We start from the raw sequence: 13,043 nt of genomic DNA, 5'->3' as shown, positions 1-13,043 counted from the left end.
CTGAGCTAGTCTCCTTCTACAATATACCCAAAAAGGTTTATTTATTTGTTTAAAGATAGAGAACATAAAATTATTTATTTATTCATTTATTTTAATTCAGGAATAATTAACATACAGTGTTATGTTCAAAATAGTTTATTTTAAATAAACTAGTTTATCTTAAATAAACTAGTTTATTTAGGTCAAATAATTTTAAATGATATGCAATATTATAGAAATAAATACATGTTTTTTAAATAAAAATAATTTAAATATTAAGAAAAAATAAGAAGAACTACCAGAGAAATATAGAATATGGGTAGACTTGATTTAAGGTTAGAACTTAAGTAGGTAGACAAAGCAAATGAAGATTACAACATTCTAGATCAGTATTTGATAAGCCAGTATTCTGAGAATAACTTGCAGATTTTCCAAGAGCATTTAGTATTCAATACAACTGTAGTACCTTTGTTATTAAGACAAAATAAAATGTTACTTCTTCATTAGGCTAATGTTTAAATTATTTCCACTTCTTTTTGTAATATATGCTTTTGATTTTTGTCATTTTTCTTGTTCCATTCTGTCTTTGTTTTATTTTATATATATGTATATATTTTTTAATTCCAGCATAATTAATGTAGTTTTAGATTAGTGTCAGTGTACAATATAGCAATTCAACAATTCTATATATTACTCAGTGCTCATCATGACAAATATACTCTTAATCTCCTTCACCTATTTCACATATCTGCCCACCCACCTCCCATAGGGTATCCACCAGTTTGTCCTCTATATTTAAGAGTCTGATCTTTTGTTTGTCTCCTCTCTCTCTCTTTTTTTTTCCCCCCTAAAGATTGATTTATTTATTTGACAGAGACAGAGACCACGAGAGAGGGAACACAAGCTGGGATTGTGGGAGAGGGAAAAGCAGGCTTCTCACTGAGCAGAGAGCCCCATGTGGGGCTCAATCCTGGGACCCTGGGATCATGACCTGAGCTGAAGGCAGACAATTAAGGACTGAGCCACCCAGTCTTTTCTAAAGATTTTATTTATTTATTTGTCAGAGAAAGAGAGAGAGAGAGAGATGGTGAGTACAAGCAGGGGGAGGGGCAGGCAGAGAGAGAAGCAGACTTCCTGTTGAGCAAGGAGCCTGATGGGGTACTAGATCCCAGGTCCCTGCCAACATGATCCAAGCCAAAGGCAGACACTTAAACAACTAAGCCACCCAAGCATCCCTGTTTGTCTTTTTTTTTTCCTTTGATCATTTTTTTTCTTTCTTAAATGCCATATAGGATTGAAATTGTAGGGTATTTGTTTTTCTGTGACTTATTTTATTTAGCATTATATTCTCTAGATCCATCTAAGTTGTTGCAAATGGAAACATTTCATTCTTTTTTTATAACTGAATAATGTACCATTATGTATATATAGCACATCTTCTTTATTCATTCATCTGTCAAAGGACACTCTGGTTATTTCCATATTTTTGGCTATTATAATAAGGCTGCAATAAACATAGAGGTGCATATATGTTTTTGAATTAGTGTTTTCATATTCTTTGAGTAAAGACACAGTAGTGGAATTACTCAATCATATGGTACTTCTTTTTTTAATTTTTTGCAGTAACTCTGTATATAGAGCTTTCCACAGTGGCTGCACCAGTTAGCATTCCCACCAACAGTGCACAACGGTTCTTTTTCTCTACATCCTTGCCGATGCTTGTTGTTTCTTGTGCTTTTGATTTTAGACAGGTGTGAGGTAATATCTCATTGTGTTTTTGATTTTCATATCTCTGTTAGTAATGCTGAGCTTCTTTTCATGTGTGTGTTGGTCATCTGTATGTCTTCTTTGGAGAAATGTCTGTTCATGTCTTCTGTCCATTTTTTAACTGGAATATTTGTGGGGTGTTTTGGTGTTGAGTGGTTAAGTTCTTTACATATTTTGGATACTAACCCATTATTGAATATATCATTTATAAATATCTTCTCTCAGTCTGTAGGTTGTCTTTTGTTTTGCTGTGAAGAAGGTTTTTATTTTGAGGTAGTCCCTATAGTCTCTTTTTGCTTTTGTTTTCCTTGCCTTAGGAGGCATATATAGAAAAATGTTGCTACACAACTGTCAAAGAATTACTACCCTGTGCTCTCTTCTAAAATTGTTATGGTTTCAAGTTTCACATTTAGGTCTTTAATCCATTTTGGGTTTATTTTTCTGTATATATGGTATAAGGATGTGGTCCAGTTTCATTATTTTGCATGTAACTGTCCACTTTTCCCAATTCCAACTGTTGAAAGATGTCTTTTTCCCATTGAATATTTTTGCTTCCTTTGCTGAATATTAATTGGTCATCTCATTGTGGGTTTATTTTTGGGTTCTCTGTTCTGCTCAATTGAGTCCGTGTGTCTACTTTTATGTCAGTAACATACTATTATGATTACTGTAGCTTTGTAGTATAGCTTAATAACTGAGATTGTGATACCTCTAGTTTTGTTCTTTTCCAAGACTGCTTTGACAATTTGGAGTCTTTTGTGGTTCCACATACATTTAAGGATTATTTGTTCTAGTTTTGTGAAAAATGCTGTTGGTATTTTGATAAGGATTGAATTAAATCTGAAGTTTTCTTCGGGTGGTATGGACATTTTAACAATATTTGTTCTTCCAATCATTGAGAATGGTATATCTTCCCATTTGTTTATGTCATCTTCAGTTTCTTTCATCAGTGTTTTATGGTTTTCAGAGTACAAGTTTTTCAACCCTTTAGTTCAGTTTATTCCAAAGTATTTTAAAATATTAGGTGCAGTGGTAAATGAGACTGTTTTCTTAATTTATCTCTGCTGCTGCATTATTAATGTATAGAAGCACAATGGATTTCTGTATATTGATTATGTATCCTACAACTTGGTTGAATTTATTGATCAATTCTAGTATTTATTTTGGTGAAGTCCTTAGGGTATTCTACATGTAGTATCATGTCATTTGCAGATAGTGATAGTTGTAATTCCTCCTTACCTATTTGAATGACTTTTATCCATTTTTCTTGTCTGACTGCTGTGGCTAGCACTTTCAATACTAAGGTGAATAAAAGTAATGAGAGGACATACCTGTCTTATTCCTGCTCTTAGGAGAAACACTTTCAGTTTTTCACCAATGAGTATGATGTTAACCATGATTTTTTTTTAAAGATTTTATTTATTTATTAGAAAGAGAGAGAGAGAGAAAGAGAGACAGAGAGAGAGAAAGAGAAGAGAGCACACAAGCAGGGGGAGCTGCAGAGAGAAAAGGGGAAGCAGACTCCCTGCTGAGCAGGGAGTCCAACACTCTATCCTAGGACCCTGAGATCATGACCTGAGCCAAAGGCAGATGCTTTCCATCTGACACAACCAGGAGTCCCAGCCATGAATTTTTTTTTTTTTTTTTATATATGGACTTTATTATGTTGAAGTATGTTCCTTCTAAATCTACTTTGTTTAGGGTTTTTATCATGAATGGCTGTTGTACTTTGTCTAATAGATGTTTTGCACCTACTGAAATGATCTTATAGTTTTTATCCTCTTGTTGATATTATGTATCACTTTGATTTGTGAATATTGAACCATATTTGTACCCCAGAAATAAATTCCATTTTATCATGGTGAATGCTTTTTTAATATATTTTTAATATATTGCTAATATTTGTTTGATGATTTTTTGTGTCTATGCTCATCAGAAATACTTGCCTGTAGTTCTCCTTTTTTGGTAGTATCTTTATTTGGTTTTGATATCAGAGTAATGTGGGCCTTGTAGAATGGGAAACTTTCCATTCTCTTCTATTTTTTGGAATAGTTTAAGAAGAATAGATGTTAACTCTTCTTTAAACGTTAGCTGAATTCGGTTTTAAAGCCATATAGCTCTGGACTTTTGTTTGTTAGGAGTTTTTGGTTACTGATTCAATTTCGTTGCTGGTAATAGGTCAGTTCAAATTTTGTATTTTTTCCTGGTTCAGTTTTGGGAGGTTATATGTTTCTAAGAATTTATCCATTTATTTTAGGTTGTCTCATTTGTTGGCATATGTCAGTTGTTATTTCTCTTCTTTCATGTCTGATTTTGATTTCTGAGTCCTTTTTCTTTCTGGAGGGATCTGGCTAATGGTTTATTAATTTTGTTAATCTTTACAAAGAACCAGCTCCTGGTTCCTCTGGTCTATTCTCTTCATTGTTTTGTTTTGGTTTGGCTTGGTTTTTGTTTTTTTGTTTTTTTAGTCTCTATTTTGTTTATTTCTACATTAATATGTATTATTTTCTTCCTTCCACAGTTTTGGATTTTGTTGGTTCTTTTTCTAGCTCTTTAGATGTAAGGTTAGGTTGTTTATTTGAGACTTTTTTGTTTCATAAAGTATATCTGTATTGCTATGGACTTGCTCCTTAGAAACACTTGCTGCATCCCAAAGATTTTAGACTACTGTGGTTTCATTTTTGTTGTCTTCGTGTATTTTTTTAATTTCCTTTTTGAATTCTTTGTTCACCTATTCATTGTTTGGTAGCATCCTATTTAACATCCAAGCATTTGTGTTCTTTCCAGATTTTTTCTTGTGGTTGATTTCCGGTTTCATATACTTGTGGTTGGAAAAAGTACTTGTTTTGTGTCCTAATGTATGGTTTTATTACAACTTTTTTAAAGAGAAGTTCTCAGCTCACAAGAAAATTGAGAAGAAGATACAGAGAGTCCCCATGTATTTCCTGCTCCCACACATGCAGAGCCTCCCCTGTTATCAACAGCAATTGCCAGAGTGGTACTTTTGTTAACCAAAATTGAATCTACAGGGACACATCATAATCAACCAAAGTCCATAGTTCAGCTTAAAGCTCACTTTTGATATTGTATGTTCTACAGAATTGGAAAAATATATAAAAACCTGTGTTCATTATTATAGTACCATATGGAGTATTTTCCATGCCCTTAAAATTCTCTGTGCTCTGACTATTCATCTCTCCCTCTTTCACCTAGGTGCCCCTGTGGCTTCTCTCCTTATTCTTTTGACATTGTCTTTCACAAAGCAGAAGTACTTAACTTTAATTAAGTACAGCTTACAAATTATTTCTTTCCTGGATCCTGTCTTTTGTGTCATATGCAAACAGTCTTGCCATACCCAAGGTCATCTAAATTTTTTTATGTCATCTTCTAGGAGTTTTATAGTTGTTCATTTCACATTTAGGTCTATGACCTTTCATTCATTCATTCACTCATTCATTCTTAATGAACTGACAAAGGTAATTTATTTTACTTCTATTTTTTTTTACCTTAAGTTTTAAGCAATGATACTCTTTTCACAAATATGACTTTTAAATATAACTTTCAAGCTACAACTCCTATTCACTTTAATTAAACTTAATTTTCTATCATAGGTACATTAAAATGTCTCTAAACTGCAAAATAAATATCCCACTTCATTTAGAAAGAAATTGAGTTTTCTTTTCTTTCTTTCTTTCTCTTTCTCTCTCTCTCTCTCTCTTTTTTATTTTTTTTTTTTTGACATTTAGTTTTCTTAAATGTCAGGGTAAAATAAGGCTTTTTCAGATGGGATATCAAAGAAAGTGAATTTAAAGGCTAAATTATGAAAATGATTTATAGTGTATTTCATTAATTATTCTGAGTAATTAGATTTTCCCATCTAGAAATTGAAGAGCACTTGATTAATAATGTTTTGATATCTTCAGTGAAAATGCATGTTCTTTTTTGAAGAAGTTACAACTTGACCTCATCAACTGTTACAGAGCACAAACCTTGTTATATTTTCATCTGAGCCATAGAAATATATGTTTCATTTTGACAACGTCCTTGAGGCATGATTAGTAAACAAGAGAATTTACGTATGTATTTACATAATGTGGCCATTTCTGTCAAATGTACATAACTGTGAAAACATCAAAACAATTAAGATAATAAATATATGTATTATCCCCCCAAATTTGTCTGGTACCACTTTGTAATCTATCCTTCTGCTGCACTGCAGTTTCCTCACACCCAGAAAACCACTGATATTTAATTCACTATGGATTAGGTTATATTTCCTAAAATTTGTATTGTTTGTTTTTGTTTTCGTTTCTGGGTTGTTTTTTTTTGTTGTTGTTGTTGTTCTTGTTTTTTAATAAATGGAATCACAAAACCTGTTATCTTATTTCTGGATTTTTTCACTCAAGACATAATTTTGAGAATCATCTACATTGTTTGTTGCAATAATTCACCTCTTTTTAAAATTCAGATATAATGGACATATAACATTGTGTAGTGTCGCTCTCGACCCGCAAGAACGACCCGTAGGCGAGGTGAGTGGCAAACTTCTTTATTCACAATCTTCAGCCGGGGACCCTCCCCAGTCTAAGACCCCCAAGTATATATCCACCAAGTGCGAACTATATCCAATCAGAGTATACCACGACTAACAAAACTACCAATCAGAAGGACTATCTATGTGTACGCATCGTGCTCGTGAGCACGTACGTGACTCCATAGGTTTTCTTTGTTCTACAGATCATGTGCCTTTCCCTTGACTCCTGGTATCTATCAAACGTCACCCGCGAATGCACTCACAGTCCTTGGGTTAATCTCTCACTCCTCCCACTCTTCAGGCCTCGCTTAGTACGTGACTCCCTGCTCCTGCTGCATGGCTCTCCACAGTGTAGGTTTGCGATACAGGTAGTTAGTACCTTAACTAGATATTGTGTAGGTTTGCGGTAAAGGTAGTTAGTACCTTAACTAGATATTGTGGTATCTAGTCATTTAACAACTTTGAAGTATATAATATGGTATTGTTGACTATAACCATGGTGTTGTACATTAGATCTCCAGAACTTCATTCATCTTCTAACTGAAAATTTGTACCCTTTTACCAACATAGTCTTAATTTCCTCACTTAGTCCTTACCCCTTGGTAACCACCGTTGTACTCTCTGCTTCTAGAATATCAAATTTTGAGCTTCTACGTATATTTTTAAACATACAGTATTTGTCTTTCTCTACTTATCTCACTTAACATAGCGCCCTCAAGGTCCATATGTTGTCACAAATAACAGAATGTTCTTCTTCCCTGTGCTATTCTATGCTTATGCTATAATATTCTATTGTGTGTAGACATTATATAAATATACTATATATCCTTCTTCTTTGCTCATTCGTCCATTGATGGGTACTTAAGTTGTTTCCATATTTTGGATCATACAACTCAAATAGAAACCAAACAATCTGATTAAAAAATGGGTAGAGGAACTGAATATTTCTCTGAAAAAGATACACAAATGGCCAAGAGGTACATGAACAGATGCTCAACATCACTAATTATCAGGTAAATACAAATCAAAATTACAATGAGATATCTCTCATACATATTAGAATCACTATCCTCAAGAACACATGATATAACAGATGTTGACAAGGATGTAGAGAAAAGGGAGCCCTTGTGCACTGTTGGTAAGAGGGTAAACTAATACAGCCACTTTGAAAACAGTTTGTAATCCAACATTTCCACTTTTGGGTATATATCCCAAGGTAATGAAAACATGGTTTCAAAAAGATATCAGGACTACCATGTTTATTGCAGTTTTATTCATGATAATTCATTCCTTTTATTGTTAGCTAACATTGTGTCTGTCTTAATATCAAACAAAGTAGATTTCAGAGCAAAGAATTTTATGAGGGATAAGTAAGATCTTTTCACAATGATAAAGGGGCTAATTCATCAGGAAGACATAACAATTCTAAATATTTCTATATCTAATAATGAGCTTCGAAACAAAAGCAGCAAAAACTGAGAGAACTGTAAGGAGAAATAGACAAATTCACAACTATAGTTGCAGATTTTAACACCATTCTGTGAATAATAGATAGAACCAGGAGACAGAAAATCAGTAAAAATATAGAACCCTTACATAGCATTATCAACCAAATTGACATAATTGATATTCATAGAGCCCTCCACAAAAATACAGCACCAAACACATTCTTTTCAAGTTTAGATGGAATATTTGCCAAGATAGATGATAGTCTGTGTCATAAAATAAGTCTCAATAAATTTAAAAGTAGTCAAGCCATAACAAAGTGTGTTCTCTGAACATTATTTGATTTTTCACTTACCTGTTATGTACAATTGAAAATCACAATTATTGCTCAATTTGTAAAGTATAGAATACTTTAAAATCTGGATAAATGATAAAATAACTAATTTGAAATCTCCAAGAAAAATAGGTTATTATGAATATGTGTTTTTAGATCTATGATCTATGAATAATTTCTTTTCAAGAGGAAGAGACGGAACAAAGACCATTTAAAAAAAAGGAGCCAGTTCTCTCCTTTAAAATATTACTGATTTTTAAATATACTGATTATTTTAAGTAACAGTTTTTAAAAACATTCTTAGGGGGCAGAATTGGATTAAAAACCATTCCTTAGCACTCCAGAGTAACAATAAGGTAGGTGATTATTTGAATTCGTTTTTCTCTGAATTTTGAGTAGCCGGGCTTTAACATATATTTTATAATGTTGTTCCTTATATTTTATGTCAATATTTTATTTCTTACATTTGAGTACATCATCAGCAAGTATATTTTAAAGTTATATAGCTGACTCTATTAATATTGCTTTGTTGCCAAATCTAATGTACATATGGAGAGCATAACCAGTTATATTCAGAGATTAATTTTAAATTCATCATTAATACATGTTGTCCCTTGATATGTGATGCTTAATGGAAAAAAATCAAAATAGGTGTTGCTTAACCTGAATTTGAATTTTGTTTCTGCCACTTCCCACATACATAAAAGCAAGAAAAAACATTTCATTTTTCTACTGGTCAGAATTTTAGTTATAAAAGTAATGGGAATTAACAATGAGGTGTCTCGTACCTATATAAACTCTATTATTTATTTCATTCCATTCTATGATTTTCTTTCTGAGTGTAAAACCTCTTTCTATCTATTGCAACTTAAATATTTTGAGCCATTTCACTGCTTGGTAGGATATATATTACTTGCCGCTGCTAATCCATCATGCTTTTTGATGAAATCCTCTCTCATGGTGACTGGGTGGGCACAAAGTTTGGAAGTTGTTGTCATATTAACAAGAGTAATGCAAACAGAGGCTTGATAAATAATTGCACACTGGAATTTGTGCTCCTGAAAAACTCTCTAAAAGCCATTCACCACACTCTAAAAATCTTTGTACAGGACTGCAGTATGATTTGAAGCCCTGTGGAGAAAGACTTAGAGGATGAGAGAATGTTTTCCACATTCTAGTTTCCTCTGAGGGTCTAGCTGAATGCAATGGTGTAACTGACCTCAGCACATCTCTATGGCAAAAAACATCAAATTAAGCAAAGTCAACACACAAAAAATCATAGTTTAATAAAACGTGCTTGCTTTACCATTATATTTGGCAATGGCTTATAATGTAGATTGATGGACAGAGCATTAACCCCCAAAGGATGCCTGGGTCCCAATCCCTAAAACCTGCAAATATATTGCCTTACCTGAAAGGGGGAGGAAAAAAGGCTTTGAGGATTTGATTAAGTTAGAAGCTATGAGAAGGGGGGATTATATTGGATTATCCAGGTAGACTCAATATGATCACAGACTTTTCAACAAAAAATAGAAAGGCAGGTAGTATGAGTCAGAGAAGGCATGTTGATAGAAACAGAGGTTTGAGTGACACCGTTGCAGGCTTTGCAGAGGGAAGGATACTTTGAGTCATGGAATGTGGGCAGTCTTCATGTTATTAACTGAATATTTATATCCCCCCCTCACATTTTTATGTGGAAACTATAGTCTCCAATGTGGTGGTACTTAGAGGTGAAGCTTGTAGGAAGTAATTAGGGTTAGAGGTTTAGATGAGGTCATGAGAGGCCTTCATGATGAAGTTAATGGCTCATAAAAAGAGAATCATAAATGAGGTCTCCCCCCACTTTCTTCCTCTTCCCCACCCCCTCTCCTTCTATCCCTCTGTCCACCCCTTCTTCTTTCACTGTGTGAATGCATACACCAAGGAAAGGCCATGTGGCATAACCAGAAGGAGGAGCTTCACCAAGAACCCACCCATGCTGCCACCCTAATTTCAAACTCCCAGCCTCCAGAACTGTAAGAAATAAATGCTTGTTGTTCAAGCCACAGATACTTTGGTAACTCGTTATAGCAGCTTGAACTGACTAAGACATTCTAGAAGCCTCCAGACTAACACAATCCTGCTGGCACCTTTACAACTATGGAGTAATAAATTTGTGGATTGCTTTGTTTTGTTTTGTTTTGTTTTAAGATTTACCTATTTATTGGAGAGGGAGAGAGAATCTTAAGCAAACTCCATGCTGAGCACAGAGCCCAGTGTTGGGGAGGGAGGGTGGTGCCTGATGCAGGGCTTGATCCCGGGACCCTGGATCATGACCCAATTCAAAACCAAGAATCAGACACTTAAACAACTGTGACCACCCCGGCGTCCTGGGTTTGCTTTTTAAGGTCACCAACTTCCTTGGTGCAGCAATAGGAAAGGAATACAACTCAGATAAGTAAAAGACAAACTGTAACTACAACTGGGTTACTACTAACGCACAACTTACACAAATTACAGCTTTGTGACTGGACAGGATCTAGAAGACTGAATGTGGGCAAGCTGCTAGAAGAGCTATTCTAAGACACTGGAGACAAAGAAAACCACGTTTATACTAACAGAACAATTAGGGAAACTGTTGCCTCTGATAAATTGCAAAACAGAAAATAAACTAATGAGTTTATGAATCTCACTAAGAAGATTGTCAGGCAGGATACTGAAAGTGGTATCTATCTTTATTTTCCTCTCAATTATGATAAGATCTTTCATGAGAAAGATGTGCTTACAAGATAGATACTCAAATTTTAAGCAGATTTTAGAGGAATTATTTTTTACCCAAGACTTTTCTCTCATTCCCACATTTAGAGCTGTCACAAGCTTCTCAAAACAATAAATGGCATAAGGATAAATATCAAATTAGTCTATTCTCAGTAAAACATAATCTTGACGTCAAAAATCACTGGGGTGTCCTTTGTTTTGGTCACATAGAAATTTAAGGAAGTGCCTTATAGACCTTCTTAATTAGACAATAGGCTTTTGAGAATCTTAAAAGCATTATTTTATAGCACCTCATTTTGTAGCCCAACATAGAAAGACCATTGTCTTAAAAAAATTTGAGAGCATAGATTTTGTCTCATACAGGGTTATAATTTGATACATTAAAAAAAAAAAAAAACTCACAGGGGCGCCTGGGTGACTCAGTAGGTTCAGCCTCTGCCTTTGGCTCAGGTCATGATCTCAGGGTCCTGGGATCGAGCCCCACATCAGGCTCTCTGCTCAGTGGGGAGCCTGCTTCCCCCCCTTCTCTCTGCCTGCCTCTCTGCCTACTTGTGATCTCTCTCTGTCAAATAAATAAATAAAATCTTAAAAAAAAAACAAAAACAAAAAAAAAAACCTCACAGTTTTCAAAGTTGTATCAGCTTGAACTTAACGGGACTTGGTTTAGAAGAAAATAGATTTCTTTTTTTTTAGATTTTATTTATTCATTTGACAGAGAGAGATCACAAGTAGGCATAGAGGCAGTCAGAGAGAGAGAGAGGAGGAAGCAGGCTCCCCGCCAAGCAGAGAGCCGGATGCGGGACTCAATCCCAGAACCCTGAGATCATGACCTGAGCCGAAGTCAGCGGCTTAACCCACTGAGCCACCCAGGTGCCCCAGAAAATAGATTTCTAAGTACTAGATATATTTGGTCAGGTAGCAAGACAAGAAATTTACTCAGCTACAACCACACATCATTTTCTACAGAAAAGGAAGAATTTCTGAGTTATCTTAAGAGCCACTGAGAGCAATGGATTAGGTAACCACTCCCAGGGAGAGTAGAATTGGATCTAAACCATGGAAAATGCACTATGCTAGAGGCAAGGGGAATTGGTAGTGTTTGATTTTCTGGGTTTCAAAATTTCTGTAGACACATTAATTGTTGAATTCCTCCATTTCCTCCCACTTTATTTTAAATGGCAATATCTATGTTATTTTTCTGCTCATGTCTCACAGTTTTCTGTAGGGTTTTCCGGGGACAGTTAAATGGTCTTCTCAGTGCCTCTATACTGAAAAAGTGCACCCAAGACACGATACATGAGGAGTCTTATTGATAGCTCAAATTTATTTAGTTGAATAAAATCTGAAATTTTAGCTCAATTCTCTTAAGCTGATGAAATACTGAAAATTTCCGGAAGGAGTGAAGTAAATTTTGCATGTGGAAAAGATGTGAAACAGCACGGGACAGAAGGAGGATGTTTCCATATTTATAACATGGAGTATTGCTCAAATATACCATGCTCTTGTTACACCCCATTATGCTCACACATTGACTATGTGTTTATTCACTAGCTAAATATTACTAGTGTGATGATGCAAACAGAGTCTTGGTAAGTATATACACATCAAGACTTCCATTGTAGGGTTTCCTCTTAGAAATAAGTATCCACATGAGTGAACTCAACTACATCATATGGAGCAAAATAATTGCCAAGTTGAGTCAAGTTAACAGATATGGTCATGAAAAAAACACTATATCGTTGATATATGTTTTATATGTTAATATATATATTAAGCCATTAGCTTTTGGCTTGACTACTTATTCAGCAAAAGATAACTGAAACAGAAGTAGAAGATGATGAAATGGAAAGCCATGCTTTCAACTTTTCAATGACTCCACTTTAACCTATTATTAAATAAGTTAATGAATTATTAAACAATCGGTTTATTTATGATTAGTCTCTAGAGAATGTGAAGTAGCTGTCTAATACAACTTATTAGAATCAGTGTTAAAATATGGCAGATATAGAGATAATCATGGCCACCATTTACTGGTATTTTCTGTGGTAGACACTGCATAGTTTTATTAACATTATCTCCATAAATCCTTATATCAACTCAGAGATGAATATTATCTGCTCTAGAACTAACCACATTTTATATGATGAAATGAAGGTTTAAGTTTTTACATAAATTGCTAAAGTTCAGAACTGGCAATAGGTTTAGAATTGGAATGGGAGCCCAGGT

Source organism: Mustela erminea, chromosome 1 (genome assembly GCF_009829155.1).
Source record: "Mustela erminea isolate mMusErm1 chromosome 1, mMusErm1.Pri, whole genome shotgun sequence".
In the NCBI taxonomy this organism is placed as follows: domain Eukaryota; kingdom Metazoa; phylum Chordata; class Mammalia; order Carnivora; family Mustelidae; genus Mustela; species Mustela erminea.
The sequence above is the reverse complement of the archived record's forward strand: the minus strand, read 5'-3'. Positions refer to the sequence as shown.